This window comes from Columba livia, chromosome 1 (genome assembly GCF_036013475.1).
Source record: "Columba livia isolate bColLiv1 breed racing homer chromosome 1, bColLiv1.pat.W.v2, whole genome shotgun sequence".
Lineage (NCBI taxonomy): Eukaryota > Metazoa > Chordata > Aves > Columbiformes > Columbidae > Columba > Columba livia.
In genome coordinates, this window is record NC_088602.1 from 209,507,318 (window position 1) to 209,523,985 (window position 16,668).

The following is a 16,668-nucleotide window of genomic DNA, read 5'->3' on the forward strand; positions in this document are numbered from 1 at the left end:
AACCTGGGGGCAGTTCTGGACCCCTCACACCAAGAAAGGCCTTGAGGTGCTGGAGCGAGTGGAGAGAAGGGAACGGAGATGGTGAGGGGCTGGAGCACAAGTGTGATGGAGCGGCTGAGGGACCTGGGGGGTTCAGCTGGAGAACAGGAGCTGAGGGGAGACCTTCTGATCTCTGAACTGCCTGAAAGGAGCTTGGAGCCAGGGGGGTCGGGCTCTGCTCCCCAGGAACAAGCGCCAGGAGCAGAGGAAACGGCCTCAAGTTGCGCCAGGGGAGGTTGAGGTTGGATGTAGGAACAATTTCTTCCCCAAAGGGCTGTGGGGCATTGGAACAGGCTGCCCAGGGCAGCGCTGGAGTCACCAGCCCTGGAGGGGTTGAAAAGTCGCATAGACAAGGTTCTCAGGGACATGATTTAGTGTCAGGGGTGGGTTAATGGTTGGACTTGATGATCTTAAAGGTCTTTTCCAACCAAAATGATTTTATGTTTCTATGATAAAAATGTCTTCAACAAGTTAAGAGTCCTTGGGAAGTTTAATGAAAGTTAGCAATTTCTGATATTAAAATTGCCACTTTTGTTGCCAGTCAGGGGGGCCCTTTTTCTCCCTCTGCCTTTAGGGGATATGAGAGTATCTCCAAATTTGTCCTTGTCATCACATTGCTGAGAAGCAATGACCATTATTTGCTATGAGAAGACATAACTCCTGGCATTGTGACTTCCCAAGTAGGATATTGGATATCGTGGCTTTACAGCTTCTCTCCCGATGTTTCTGCTGGATGGTCGTAAGCACTGTGCTCACACTCACACCTCAGCAAACCCACTTAAAAACGTGTTAATTCCTTCACGTGTGAGAAAGGTCCTTCAAGGTCCTTAAGTAAAAGGTACTTTTTAAGGTCAAAATGTTGTCACTGGAGACCAGGAGCTTTTATTATAGCAATCTAATGCTGACCGCATGGGTTTCGACAGTGTCATTTTAAAAAATAATGCAGAGAATGGTGAAAATTCTGCTCATTTGCTGGAGGACAACTTGAGGTATGTTTTTTATCTTTGGGAGGACTAGCATGTGCATGTATATTGATTTTTCTTAACCTTTTGTTTTGCTGGGGCTGGTTGAAGCAGTGTTTGTACTCTGAAACAAGCCACCTGGCATTTAGCAAATGCTATTTTTTTTTTTGAGACCTTGTCAGATTTTTAATTGGTGGATGTGTCTGCCTTTTATTTACTGTTAGACTTTTTTTCTTTCCAATTAAAGGGTGCTATTTTTTTAAAAACTGGCCTTTAATAGCTGCTTTAATTGGGTGAAAACAAACTTTAGCAGTGACTCCATAAGACCTTATTGAAATCTTTGTGCTCAGCTTTCACACAGCCAAACACACAAGATAGATGGCAAGGAGAACTAAAAGTGAGGCAAAATATAGCGCATTTCCTACTTTTTTGTCTGCAGAAGTTGAAATTACAGGCAAAACCCTGTGACCATATTTTATTTTTCACAAGTAGGGTTCTTTTTAATGCTTTTTGGCCATTATTTTCATGATGTTGATAGTGAACTTTGTTAAATGGATTCTTACTAATGACCTGGCATTTGGTCTCTTTCTGTCTGCAGCAATAGAACTGATATCCCAGCTTGTGATTTAAAGTGAGAAAGACAGATGTGTAGCTTTTGCTCTTGCTGTTACATTTGGGAAATAGCTGCTACAAGAAATAAAACGGAGTTATTCTGATCTATATGTACTGTAATGGTCTCTTAAAACCACTTTTATTGCTAATGGTGTTTTGCAGTGTTATAGAGCTACCGGTTCCTCTACAAGACAAGTAGCTCTGAAATTAATCAAGAATAAATCGTGTATGTTAGAATATGGTTTTAAACTGTAAATTTTCCCGAAATCATCTTGAGGAGCTTGTATAAAATGTAGATGCATTGGCAATTTGTTGGGGTCGTAGCTTGATAAGATACTTGGTTACATGGAATAGCAACAATAGGTGAGGGTGGAAGCGTGAATATACAACCATATACGAAAGGATGGTAGATGTGGATGTGCCTTGTGAAAAGCTCAAGGTATGTGAGTTTTCAGCTCTTGTTTTAGCTTTACACAATGCACTGTGCCTACACTTCCAAAACTAGGAATCAGAAATTATCAGTTTTGTTAATTATTGCAAGTTTTGTTGTTTCAACTCTTTCCAAGACATTTCCTTTAACAGCTCTCGGTTCCAGCGCAGTATTGAAATGTTCAGGTCAATAATGGCATTTCCGGAGCCTCTTGCTGGTTGATGCAGGGCTGCTGTTCCGTGGCTGGTATTGAGGATGGATTCACAGCACAGCGTGGCCAAGGGCTCCGGAAAGTCTCTTCGGCCTTTAATTATCCAGGTGGCAGATCCGAGTAGTGTTGTCCAACCTCTGCTCTTGCAGATTGGAAGATACTGATTCTTCTCTTGCAGATTCCAAAATACTGTTCTTTAGGACTGAAGTTTTCTCCTGGGAATGTAGTAATTAATGTTATAGCTGTGTTGGCTTTTAAGATCTAAAGTTTATTACAAAAAAAAAAGGTAGAGTTGTACCTGTTTTCTCCTGTACATGGAAACAGTCCTGGACGGGTTCTCTTAAACCATTGCAGTCTGGTGTTTGCTCCAGAAATTAGCTAATCCCTGGCTATCCCTTCATCGTTTGTATTGGTGTGGTGAAATCTGATTAAAGATGAGTTAATTTGGTAAAATGATGATATTTTAGATGGCCATAGGCTGCTCTGCCACTTCACTGCGGTGATCCCGCAAGACACTAAGATCATCAGCTTCCGTGGAAAATGCTCTAACCAACTGTGCAAGTGGCATGAAAGATTAATGGAATGTAAGTAGAGGAGGAAAGTGTTTTATATTGCTCTGTTTGCTTTGCATGTTTAACAGCATTTTGAAGAGACTCTGTTCTGCTGTTTCTTGTAGTGAAGGAGTGAGTTATTTCTTTGCTTGCACGATGGAGATCGAGTTGTCTGGAGGCTGTGTATGTCGTATTCCCCTTGATGAGGATGGACTGTGCTTCCCTTTGTTTTGTTTTTAGGGAGAAGATCCTCAGTTTACAGCAATATCCCATTTCCTAAACCTGTTGACTTCTACAGTGTGATTTTTGACTCCATTCTTTCCAGTGCCTCTGTCTCCATGAAGGGATTAGTTTGTCTCCTGAACATTTTGATTAATTTCCTCAAATCCTGAATTTTATAGTAAATACTAACCTGTGAAAAAAACAAGACATTCAACATTTTACTACTGAGTTGTTAATAAATTGTTAAATACGTTTTGGTTCTTTTTTCATCTCATTGCTGGCTTTGTTTCCTAAGGAACCAGCTTTTTCTAGTGGCTTCAATGAGACTCTGCAGAGGTTTCAAAACCTGTGTTATCAGATTCTAGGCTTTGAGGTTAAACAGTGCTGGAAGCTGTAGATCACCCCACTTGGGACTTGGCTTTAAGACAACACTTTTCAATTAGAAAATTCAAATAAGTCCATTTAGTTTAATGTACTCTGGAAGTTTGTAGATTAGTGTAGACAGTGGCTGAAATACAGGTTTTTCTCATCTCAGGTGCTTCACAAAACCTTTTCATAGTGTTATGCTGAAATGTGGTTGTGTGGACCATCTCACAGGCTGGCACAGCAGTTGGGAGGAAACAAAAGCTCCTGAAATGCTCTACAAAGGCTCTTTACTCATTTAGGATTTTTTCATACCCATAGAAGTAAGGAGAAAAACCCTGGATTTTGTTTCCTCACTGTTGTGTTTTATTCTGATGAACTCAGAGGGTTGAATGCTGCTCAGGTGTCTCCAGTGAACATTTTCAAAATGCATCTTTGATCTTGGGTGTTGCTTTATTTTCACTACAAGGCCCAGTTGTTGAAATGATCAGGATGGCACCCACTGTGCCATGTTGTGTTTCGCTCCCCAGCTTTTAGGGGAGGAAGAGGTGGTAACAATTCAGTGCGTTTTATCACAGTTTTTCTGCTGGAAGAGCACCTAGATGCATCTACTATCCATGTGTGTTGTCAACACTTGATCCTCCCCACAACTTGCACTTTGAACTCCTGCAATTCTTCATTTACAGCTTCTGAGTAACTGGTTGTGGTGGATTCTGCTGGGCAGCTCAGCCGTGGACATGTTGGCTCATCTCTATTTATTCCCTTCCCATTGCATCCTGACCTCTTACCTCTTAGTCACCTGTTGATGTTTCTTCATTGGCTTTTCTGCCACAAAGAGCTGCCGCTGTCGGTCGGCGTGTCCGAGCGGTGGCTCTCGATGGGGTGGCTGCCGGGTTACCTTGGGATTACTGTGCTATCCATGTCTAAAAATGATCACTGTAATGAGAAAGCAAATACTATAATTGGTGTGTGGCCACAGTCATCAGCAAGAGGTGCCTTGTGAAAAAGAATTACGTTCTAATGGGTATTGTTTTACTTGGGGTTATTTTATTTCTATTTCATGCTGAAGTCTCTTTGGCACGTCGCGGTTGTTTCCAGCAGAGAGGAGACAGGGCTTTCTAGACATCCACAGTGCTCTGCTTAAATGACTATTCGTTGCTTCTTGCAACTGCTTTATTAGTTTAACTCCACAAATCCTTTGGTCAGAAAGTCTGTGTTGGCCAAGGCTGTGCTTTGTATGGGTGTTTGGTGTTTTTTTCCCTCTCCTGTACTTTACAAAGGCTTATTGTATTTTAGTTTGTGCTTCCGGTCCTTGATATGGTATAAAATGGATAATGAATAAAATCCCCTTCTCTAATTTTCCTTCTGGAAGGGTAATTTCTTCTGCTGTGCTATTCACTTCACTGTCTGGTGTGATATAAGAATATATGATACATTGTGAAGTGTATTCTTGGGAGTTTTTACCATATTGATATGTAGCACCTACCTAGCCAGTGCTCTCTATCTGCAGACTTCAAAGGCAGATGGAATTATTGTTTAATTGTGATCCAAACTGCAAACCATTCAAGACCTCACCCAGTTTTTCCGGATGGATCATAGTATGTCCCTTAAACACTGGATTTTGCCCGTGGCTGTAGCTTGTACTTAAGAATCTTCTTTTGAGCAGGTTTCTGATGTTTTTGCTGGAGAAGAAGGTTACAAGATAAGGAAGTCCTTTAAATTGGCCGCATTCCTGCATGTGGCCTTGGTGTTGACCAAGCCAGGCCGTGCTGTGTGCAGTTGACACCACGAGCTGGCTGGATTGTTGCTTTAAACATGTTTTAAAGTGGGGAAGTAGAAAGTTTAACAAGGCACATGATGTGGTGCAGAGTTATGTGGAAACAGGTGGTAGAAAGTTTAGTGTGGATTGCTGTTAAAATGGGAGCTTTGATCCCCCCAGTGACTGAGCACTTGGTTCAATTGCACTTTGATAAAATGTTCGTTTTCCTGATGAGATGAGAAATAATTAAATGTCATCGTCTTTTCTGTTTTTTTGGTTGGTGTTTCCGACTGTCTTCAATGAACATTTTCATTGGAATCAGTGACACTGGGTGAGCTGCATGCTTGAGAAAACCTCATCCACAAGCCATGGAAGGTTGCTCCTGGATTTCCAACCTGCGCCAGTGCGCCATGTAATACTCTTTGCTGCTTTAAACCACTAATATTTGCTCTGATAATTTCAGAGGAGAGGAAAAGAGGCTCTATGGGGGCACGCAGATGCTGAACACCTCCAGCAATGGTCAAACCCAGCAGGACCTGGATGGTCGTGTCCTGCACAATGAGCCCGCATCTCCTTGCAAGATTTAGTGTGTTGCAGGTGCTCATTTAGCATTAATTTTCCAAAATTTGTTTACATGTTGCATGCAGTTTCTCTTCTTTCGCTTCCACAGGAACATGACGCCTGCTTACTGTTGCTACCATGTTCTTCCTGTGAAACAAATTCTCTAGTTAACAAATGGATAATGAAGACTCCGTTTGCTATCCATAGTTCAGCAGTAATCACTCTTAACAAGGCAGGTAACATAGGCAGACAGTTATCCACCCATCCTAGCTGGAGGCATCAAAAAAAGCAAATTTTCAGACATGAAACATGTATTATTCATTAATGTGAAGAATTTTCTGTTGAAATTGACACATAATCTAATTTTCTTGGCATTTTATTGGGCAGGTAGGAAATGATCGGTGGGCCAGCAAAAGAAATTGCTCATCTGCCCTGGAAAACAAGACTGAAGCCTTTGATAATACAAACTGTGTGGGGAAATGGGGGATTTCTCAGTGTCAACAGAAATCCTTGGGGACTCTTAAATCTTATTCCCACTAGAGCTGCAATTTTGAGGTTGGTGCCTGTAAATGAAGAGTTTTAAAGGTTGTTATTAAATTCTTTTGGTCACAAAGCAACATACGGAGGTGATGAGGTAACTTGCTTCTCTGATGCTGCAGACTGAAGTACACTAATAGGGTAGCATATGCCAGAGCTGAATCTTCACTATATAGCAGGAAAATCAACTTGAAAACGCAGATGGAGGAAAGTCGTTCATTCATTCGTGCATCCCTTGGAGAGAAAGAAAAGCAGATTTCTTTAGTAACGCAAATATTCCCACATTTGCTGTACATGTTGCTGCCTTTGCGAAGGCTTTTCCTACCAAGTGGTGTGGGGTGCCCCAGAAAAAGTTTATTAGTCACTGGCCTCATGGCTATTCTCATTTACATTAAGCTTGTTGTAGGAGTTGCTTGTGCATTAAATTAGCATCAAAGCGTTTTTTTGTAGTAGTTTGGTGTGTTTAAGAGAACGTGGTTGTTACACAGAATAAAGGAGAATTTGTGGTGTTTCCTGTGGCGCTGGGAACTTTGGTGTTAAATCCCCTTTTGGGGCTGGAGCGTGTTTGAAGCTCCAGAATAAAGTCTTAGGAAGGGAGGTGAATTATTTCGTAGTTTTGCAGCTGATAATCTCATTGCAGCATTTCTATCCTGCACTTATCTGTTGTGCCACATGATGTGTGGTACAAGGGTGTTTGTTTTCTTCAGCTCTTGAACAGCTTAGTAAACATCGTGCTCTTTCAGTTCACAACAATGAAAGGAATTTATTAGCTTGTGAGGAAATTATGGCTCCTTTTCTGTCCTTTTACACCATCTGCCTGCTGTGTTTTATTTTGTTGTGTGTGTTTGAATGCTGGAGAGTTTGCCTTTCTTCATTCTCTTCCTCTCCAAATTAATACATCAGCCTTTACGTGTAAATTTATGGAGGAGATGATGTGGTAGTTCTGCAGTCTGGGTACCTTGGGTAGGTCTGTGGAAAACACTGATTTGTCAAAACACAAAGAAATAAGCAATACCAAGTCCACAGTGTGAGAATAACTTGTTATATTGTGTATGGAGTGTGGTGGTAGTTGTTGCAGGGGCCACGTTAATTACATTGATTCTTTGAGGAACGTTTATTTCATCCCTGCTTAACGTGTTGCATTTTCAAAGCACTGTATGTATTTACTATGGGAGATAGTAGCTATAGTATGTAGCATTTTCTGCATTATAAAAATGAGATGTGTGATTTTTCTCAAACCTCTGTAATGTTTTAGTGAGAGAAACGTTTCATTTTGCTGCTCAGACAAAAATGAGGCTTTCATGTCTGTGAAGAGAGAAGTTTTAACAACTCAGGTGTGTTTTGCAACTGCTTCTAAATACCATGTTGAGCATTTACAGCTGAGCATCCATAGTCACAAATCTTGCCTCCCAGTGTTTTGAATTACTCTTTAGCTTTTGATGGCCACCCAACTGCTGTTGAGCAACAGGTGAGGGGTCATTCTAACATACTTTTTGGGTTCTACTTATGCCAACTGTGACAGAATGCAAACCCCCCTCTCTCCCCCTCCTTCCTTCGATATGGAAGGAGTAGACACATCTCCCTCTTTCTCTCTGCTGTTTGAGGCTAACAGCTTCTTTTGTTTGGCCCCAGGGCCATTAGGAGAAGGGAGTGCTGAGGCGCCGGGGAACCACTGGGTGCCCGCGGCCAGTATGGGGGATGTTTGGAGGCTTTAGGGGCACCCCCACAGCCAGGGTGAGGGTGCAGAGAAGCTTCTGGAATGCCCACAGTCAGATGTAATCAGGCTATAAAAACCGGGACTCTTGTTGAGACTCCGCCCATTGTCGCGGGTCTCTCGGAGCACGAGTGAGATGCTGCCACCGAGACCCCCCCGGGATGGAGACTCTGCTTGCCTCGCCGCCACGGCTGTGAGTAAAACTTCTCGCAGGATTGCGAGTGTATTTATACTTTCTGTGCACAATATGAGCACGTGTTAAATTCATCTTCGCAAAATCCGGGGTGTATTTTCCTCCCGTGCTTCCGCATAAGCACATATAATATTCCGTGCGCATTTGCATGTGTATTAATCCTCGCAGGATTGCGAGTGTATTATAAATTTACCCTAGCAGGATTGCGAGTGTACACTTCCTGTACTCACTACAAGTACGTGTATCTCTTTAAAATAATCCCACATTGTATTCAGGCAGGTGTGGACTCCTCCTGGACTCAGGGACGGCTCCGGCATTGTTTTGGTGAAGCCACGTACATGCACTCTGTGGACTGCCTGTTGTATTAGTTGCTACCCCTTAGTTTTCCTCAACTGATATCCGAACCTGTATTTAAGTCACACTTGGAGTGCTAAAACCCTGTTTCTCCCTGGTTTAATAGAAGTTGTTTTGGACCCTGTTGTCCCTTAAACAAACCTTGGGGTGCCGTTGTGACACCAACACATCTCGTAATGTTGTTCCTTGATCTGCGGTGCTGAGGAAGGAGGAATCTCATTCAGTGTTCTGGACAGGTGCAGCCTCTTGAAGGGACAGAGATAGCGATTATTTTTATCAGTGTGAGTATGTTTTTCTTATCTATTTGTTTGGAAACTAGATGTCCCTGTCGTTGAACTATGGTATTTGAAGGCTTTGGACATCTTGCAGAATGACAGAGCTGCAGGACCTCTGGAAAATCTTTTCCACCTATTCCCCATGCTAGTTATTTGAGTTGGATGGTAGAAAGCGGAGATTTGTGATCCACAGATCACATTTTACCAAAATGAGTAGTCTCAATGGACTTTATTAATTTAATTCCAGTGTAAATTCGCTAACCTGAGGGGATGTACAAGGTTGGTTTTTATTCTTGTATTAAATACATTGTGCATAATAAAAACATGATCAGACACAGTCCTGCCGTCTCCTCTATCCTGTCTTCCCTATGTGGGAGTGACTGCAGTGAATGAAGCATTTTGCATTTGTGTAATCTGTGTTTTTAACGATGTGAAATCAAAAGTCAATGAGATTTGGCTCAATTAATTTCAATTTTACTGTAGCGTAAAAATGTCTCTTAACAGACTAACATCCAGTTGGAATGAGTCTAATCCTATTGAGCTCTCGCTAATGAGACAGGCACACGCAGCCATGCAGCTGCCAAGTACAAATTACAGGTATTGTACGGGGAGGTGGATTCTCATTTAGGAGAAAGTGAAGTGATCAGGGAACCCAACGGGAGATCCCCACCGAGTTCATCACCCGCACGCACTCCATATCCCAACTGATGTTCCTTCCGGTTGTCATCTGTTTTGAATGCTTTTGTTTTTTGGGGAGTTTGAAGAAGCTAATGGATATTTATCACTGTTTCAGAATCCTGTTGTGTTTTGTAATTCCCCCTTCAAAGTTCCTTCTGCAAACTTTGCTACCCAGGCAATTTTGATCCTTTCTATTTGGCAAACAGTGTGTTGACTTTTCTTCCTTGCCACACATTTTAATAGAACTGAAACAAGCAAAGATGCCCTTGGCTTTTCTGCAGTGTTAGCAGGAACATACATAATCTCCAGAATAATAAGTATTCTTTGCTTTGCTTTTTTTTTCTGTGCAGAGCAAGAAAAATAAATGACTCCTGTACCAAGGGCCTTAGGTAGGAAATTCAGGTGTACAAGGTAATGTTTCAAATTCCAAGTGACATGGCTCCTTTGTGTAGTTACTGCTAGACTTGAAGGATTTAATGTTGTATTTTTTGAAGGAATGGAATATATACATGATAATGAATTACTGGAGTAGAGAGAAGGTGGTGAGGTTTGGTTTAAGTAAGTCAAGTGAGGGCTCGTGTGATTGATAAAGTGATTTGAGAAGATGAGTAGGAGACTCTTACTGCTGGCTGTAGGAACTTGTAAGTACTTGTACTGCTTTGGAATATGTTGCAGAAATTTATGTTACAGCCATGGTGGTTGAACATATAAGTTGTCATCTGGGTTGAGTTTTAATGTGACATTCAAAGCAAACCCACAATCCAAAAGAGGCGTTCTCAGTCTTACGGCACACTTATTTGTGATATTTTAGCTTGAAACAGCTTCTTACTTATTTATATATTGCTATTCACATCCATTAAAAGAAAGGGTTTGCTTTTGTCTTCAGTGCTCTTTGGTTCTTTGGTGCATGATGGTTGGATGGATCACACAGGCTGGTCTGTCAGTAAAGTAAATGAAGAAGTGGTCTCTGCTTTTCCCATTCATATCTTTAGTTGTGCTTTCAACTTTATCCTATTCATAAAGAAATAATCCACAGGTACTTAAGGCAAATGAATGTGGGTGGAGGGGAAAAAATAACTGTAAGGGTCAAATAGGTGTAGAATTATTTATCCCTTTCTGTGTAGTAAGTCATCCTTTTGTTTTACACTAGAACAGACTAGAGGATTGTAAATGTAGGTAAATGTTCTGGTCAAAATATGGGTATGAGATTTTTAGGGCTTGTTTCTACAATATTTTCCCCAAACAGGTAATTAAAGAAAACAAGAGGTTCCCAGTAGAGGTGTTAATTCCGGGAAGATTTCCCAGTTGGTGCGTCTGACAGAGCCAGCTGGAAATATTGGAACACGGCAATAACGGAGCCTGGAACTTCCTTTGAGTTCAAGTCTTGCAGGTTGGGATCGCAGGCTGGAAAAATAAGTCATTTTAAGTAAAATTAATTGGGTCTTCTCCTTGGTGAGAGCATCCCGGGGAATTGCAAAGCAGCATCTAGCTAAGCTCTGCCTTTCTTCCCCCTCCGTCTGCCTGGCAGCACAGGGGTCCCACCTGGAACTCTGCTTGAATGGATCATGGTGATCTTGTCTTCTTGCAGGTTTGGATGCTCAAATATCCTGGTAGGGTGAAGGCCAAGTCCCATGTTGGCACGTGCTGTCTGTGTTTGTTTGTGGGAGTTGGGTAACTTGACTTCCAGCACCTCCAAAATACTACTCAGCTTCAGGTGCTCTCCAGTACTGGAGTCTTCTGGAGGGTGAGACCAAAGAAATCGGAGTCATTTTGGTTTGAAGAGGCCATCAAGGTAATGGAGTCCAACCATTAACCCACCCCTGGCACTAACCTGTGTCCCTAAGGACCTCGTCTAAATGCCTTTTAACCAACTCCAGAGATGGTGACTCTGCCACTGCCCTGGGCACCCTGTTCCAATGCCCAACAGCCCTTTTTTGGGAGAAGTTGTTCTTAATATCCAATCTAAACCTCCCCTGGCACAACTTGAGGCCACTTCTATTGAGGTTCCTCCAGACTGGTACTTTGTGTCCAATAGTGATAATACAAAATATGAGGGGCATGGGGCAATGCAGCTTTGGCCACTTGTTCATGTCCAGTGCGTATGTATTTCCCTGGTGTTTGCACGTGGTGAGTTTGGGATGTTGGAGGATTCACTGCAGTGATTTTCTTTCAGTATTTGTTTTGGCCTGTTGTCTGTGAATACATTTGAGTCCTCTTTCTGAACCCACTGATGCTGTGAGCCTGAGATTCTGCAGCAAGGTTTTGGAGTTCACTTTCCAATGTGCTTTATCTTTTCCTAAACTGATCTCCTGTTAGTCTCAACAAGTAGCACTAGTTCTAGCAGTGTATGATTTGATGAATAACAGTTTTGCGTATGTTATTTGTTATTCTGACTCCTGCAGACCTCAGTCATGTCTCCTTTCAGCCTTTTATTTTCCAAACCAAAGAGTCTTGGCCTTGGCATCTCTACAGAGAACAGCTGCTTCATCCCATCCCTTGTTTGAGTTGCCCTTCCAAGGGCAGCAGAAGAAAGAGGAGACCAGAACCATACGTAGTACTCCAAGTATGGACATAGTAAGATTTTACGCATCAGGAGAGTGATTACTTTGTCTTGCTCTCCTCTGGGCTACTGCTGCCTATGAAGTTAATTTTTCAGGCAACTGTGACTATAAAAAAAGGCTTGATTGGCAACTGCATTCCCAGTGTATGTTGCTGAGGTTCCTGAAGTCAGGCTGGAGTCCTATTACCCTTTTCCTTAATATGGGTTGGTGATAATTTCATGCTACTACTGGCTGTGTCGTGGGTGGAAAAGATGAGGTCTTCGGAGTCTGGACTGACTGAAAAGGCGTGTAGTGCTCAGCCAGATGGATGCTTTTCCTCCCCTAAAGCTTTTTTATTTTGCTGAAGGTGGCAACAAATGTACATTATATATCTAAGCAAATAGCAAAATTACAACTTAAATTGATACTTTGTTAGTCATTGTCTTGATATCATTTCTGTAGGAATAAGCTTGTGGTATCTCCCAATGCTTCTGATTTCCAGCTCTACGAGCATTGTCCTTTTGACACGTTCAGTGGTTTCTAAGATCCAGGTCCAGTTGTACCTCTCTCTCAGGCTTTGTCGACATCTGTGATTGGGCTGTGCAAATTTCTAGTGTTTTCCGTGAAAAATATTTTTCCTATAGAGTACAAGTTACTCTCAATTACAAGGACAACAACTATGGGGCAGCACAATGTGATTGTGTTTAAAATATGCATTTGACTGGAAGGTGTTGGGAAGTTGAAGTTGTGCAGGAACTTGCTGGAGAATGGGAAAAGGTTCGTGGCATCTGCTGACATTAATGGTTTAGCTTGAGCCTTGGAGATGGGTCTTCAGCTTCTTTAACAAACTACTGGCATTGCAGATGGATTCGAGCCAAAGCTTGAACAGCTTTGGAAAATCAAGGATTTGGAAATTGGATTTTGTTTAATTAAACTAAAAACTTTTCTAGTCCGTGATATGGTTCTGCTTCTAAATTGTCTGTAGCAATTCACGATTCTCCTGCAATCCATAACTCAGAGAATCGATGTTTTCATTAACTACCCAGACAAGCAATATTGTTCAGCTTGAGACTCAAACAATATGTTGGTTCCTATAAAGGTTATACCTTGGTGTCTGGGGTAACCATGCTGAAGAAGATTCTTTTAGCAAAAATGAATGGTTTTGGAGAAAGAAAACGTATTTATCTGCATGAGCTTGAATGGAGGGTGATTTATTTCCTGAAACCTTATTGCACATGTTTTCTGTTCATCTGTTGTAGCAGGAACCCCAACCTCACTGCGTCTTAGAGGTACAGAATCACAGGATGGTTGGGGTTGAAGGGACCTCTGGAGATCATCCAGTCCAACCCACCTGCTAACGCAGGGTCACCAGAGCAGATCACACAGGAAGGTGTCCAGGTGGGTTTGAATGTCTCCAGAGAAGGAGACTCCACAACCTCTCTGGGCAGCCTGGGCCAGGCTCTGGCACCTCAAAGGAAAGAAGTTTCTCCTCCTATTCAGATGGAGCCTCCTGTGCTTCAGTCTGTGCCCGTTGCCCCTCATCCTGTCGTTGGGCACCACTGAACAGAGTCTGGTCCATCCTCTGGCACCCACCCTGCAGATATTTATAACCATTGATGAGATCCCCTCTCAGCTTCTCTTCTCCAGCTGAACAGCCCCAGCTCTCTCAGTCTCTCCTCATCACAAAGATGCTCCAGACCCCTCAGCATCTTTGTGTCCCTCTGCTGCACTCCCTCCAGTAATAATTCCTTGTCCTTCTTAAACTGGGGAGCCCAGAACAGGACACCGAACTCCAGATGTGGCCTCCCCAGGGCAGAGCAGAGGAGGAGGAACAACCTCCCTGACCTGCTGGTCACACTTTTCCTAACACACCCCAGGTACCATTGGCCTCTTGGCCACAAGGACACATTGGTGACTCATGGTCACCCTGTTGTCAACCAGAACTCCCAGGTCCTTCTCTGCAGAGCTGCTTTCCAGCAGGTCCACCCCAACCTGTACTGGTGCCTGGGGCTGTTCCTCCCCAGGTGCAGGACCCTACACTTGCCTTTGATTAACTTCATCAGGTTCTTCCCTACCCAGCGCTCCGACCTGCCCAGGTCTCGCTGAACAGCAGCACAAGCACTGGTTATTTAATCCTATTGCTTTAACTGTTTGCTTAGTTTTGTTTTCTAGCACATCTTTATATACCACTTAACCTGAAATGTTTACATGACCTCTGCTAACAGGTGTTGGGTGTTTCTTTAGTACCTGATGTAATTCCATCCTCATTGGAGTGAGGAGTGGGTTTCTGATCTCGGTGTGATCTTTGTGTGAGAGGTACAGCCAAATCCCCTGTAAAATGTGCAGTTTTTGGTAGTTGGGAGGGGGGTTTAAGGCACCAATGCTCATAGTCTGCAGCACAACAAAAGAAAGAGGGTTTATTCTCATTTCTATGTGATATCAGTTATAATCTTCTGTCACCACCATCTGAAAGCAAAAAGGGGTGTTAAAACTGCATAAAATACAACACATCGCTCGGGTACATTGTCTTCTTTTAGGGGGTTGTAGGACATATTTTGGCTGTAATTCCACTGTCCTCCTTGGTGTAACAGTTGAGTAGGACAAGTGTGGATGTGCTCCTGTCCTCTGGTGCCGCGTTCCATATGGCAGCACAGATTTCCTTGCTCACTTGAGTTTTCTTAGCTGCTCTTTCTGGGATCGCGATCCCCTGTGAAATGGCTTTTTTGTTTCTTTAAAAGAAAAGATGGTGGTGGTTTTCTTTAGAAGGAAAAAACAGTAGTGAACTGGAAGTTTGGGGCTATGTCTGACATTGATTTTGCACTCGAGTCCCTACAACTTTCCCAATGGTACTGAAGAATTCAGATAAATCCATCGATTCCGAACTCTTCTTCTGTCCTGCTTGTTGTCATTGAATACTCTTAAATAAACCATAAGGAAATAGGTTTCTCTCCTTTGTATTTTATAACGGTTTGAAGCAGTTCTCACTGGCCTTTTAGCTTTTTCTGTGGAGGACAAGTGACTCTTATTGCAATACAAATGATATTTTCCTTTTTCTTGCCAGCAGGATATGTGGGTTTTAGTTTGACTGGACCTCATTGCTTTACCAAACCCCAAGTCAAAGCCATTATGGCAGCAGAGAGCGGCAGCAGCGTTCAGCAATGGCTGTTTTGTCTTCTTCCAACTATTTGACCTTTTACCACACAAACAGCTTAAGAAATCCAGAATAAAACCCCCTCGAGTAGTTTTCTCTTACCCTAGTTGCATTTTGTTCTCAGTCTTTTGGGTTGGAAACAATAGCTGTTCTAGTCTTTTACTATTTTTATACTTTTTCAGTGTCCATCTTAAGGTGGTTCCCCACTTCAGAGGCCTCAAATCCTGTGATTTAAATGAAGCAAGTTCCTATATGTCTACTGGCTGTATTTTTCAAGCTGTATCACTTCCAGCAAGTAGATGCTCTGGATTTCTTTGCAACTTGCGATTGTTTCATTATGTTCCAGCATGAGATGCGGAACAGTTGGTATGCAGTGATTTAAAAAGAAAACTCTTTATTTTTGCTTATTTTGTCGTGTGAAGATCTTTAAAGCGGTACAGAAATTATTAATAGAGCTACAGAATGCATCCCTGCTGCTTATATCCCCCCTGTGATATACCAGTGTTTAGGTCATGGCCACTATAACTGATCTACTTTGTACCATGTAATATACAGTTTTCAATGTCTATATTGGTCATTTAAAACAGAAACGTCTATGGGCCATACCTATATTGCCAAGGTAAAGGAAGAGTGAAGTTCAGGATGCTTTTTTTGAGTGTTATGTACTGTAGGATATATAAGAATAGATGTTTTTAGCTACTACTGTCTCCTGGGTCTTTCTGTTAGTGTTGATTGAGTCACTCCAGGTGTTGGCATCTGGATCCAGTGGCAGGATGGGCCTCAAAGGGGCGAAACGGGTGAAGAAATAGAGGGAGAAAGAGAAGATTGCGCTGATTCTTGTGTAAATTTCAGAAATTGTAAGTGACACCAAGACTTAGTTTCCTTTACCAGTCTCATTAAATTTTCAGCTGTTTCATTGGAATCTCAAACTTTATCGATGTAAAAATAAAAATCGTATTAGATGATGTTATTCAGAAACTAAAATAAATGAGGAGGGGTAATAATGACACTTCTTTGCTGCACTGGTGTATGTTTGAAAGCAGATGGACTATTGGAAGGCATGGGTAGGTTTTGGATGCGTTTTCTATGTCTATGTGGTATTTCTAGTGCAGTTTTGGCAGGTAAGTGGTGGTAACTGCAGCACTTCTGACAAATAGTTGCAATGGTCCCTGGATATAATGAATATCTTCTTTATAGTTCTTTGTAAGTAATGAATCAGGATGTATTTCATATGATATACTGTGCCCATGTAAATAACACTCTGGAAATGTGATATTTAATAGAAAAAGTTACATTTTCATAAATCCCATCGTGTAGTATTAAAGGTCTAAACCATCTGAAAATTGGGGAAATAGTAAAACACAATGGTTGTGTTCTTTTAATTATTTTCTTGAAGCACTTTGTTTTTTACTGAACATGAGGCACATGTTTACCAGCAATAAACCTCATTCAGTGTGTGTCTGTGTACACACGAGTGTACAGACTAATGGGGGACTGCTTTGGGGTAGGTACCACA

At 42.1% G+C, this 16,668-nt stretch overlaps 1 protein-coding gene across 1 annotated transcript in view; it reads left to right on the forward strand.

The window, feature by feature from the left end:
* Window positions 1–16,668, forward strand: part of EXOC4 (exocyst complex component 4) — a 427,343-nt gene that overhangs the window by 4,972 nt on the left and 405,703 nt on the right. The gene's annotated exons all lie outside the window — the stretch shown is intronic.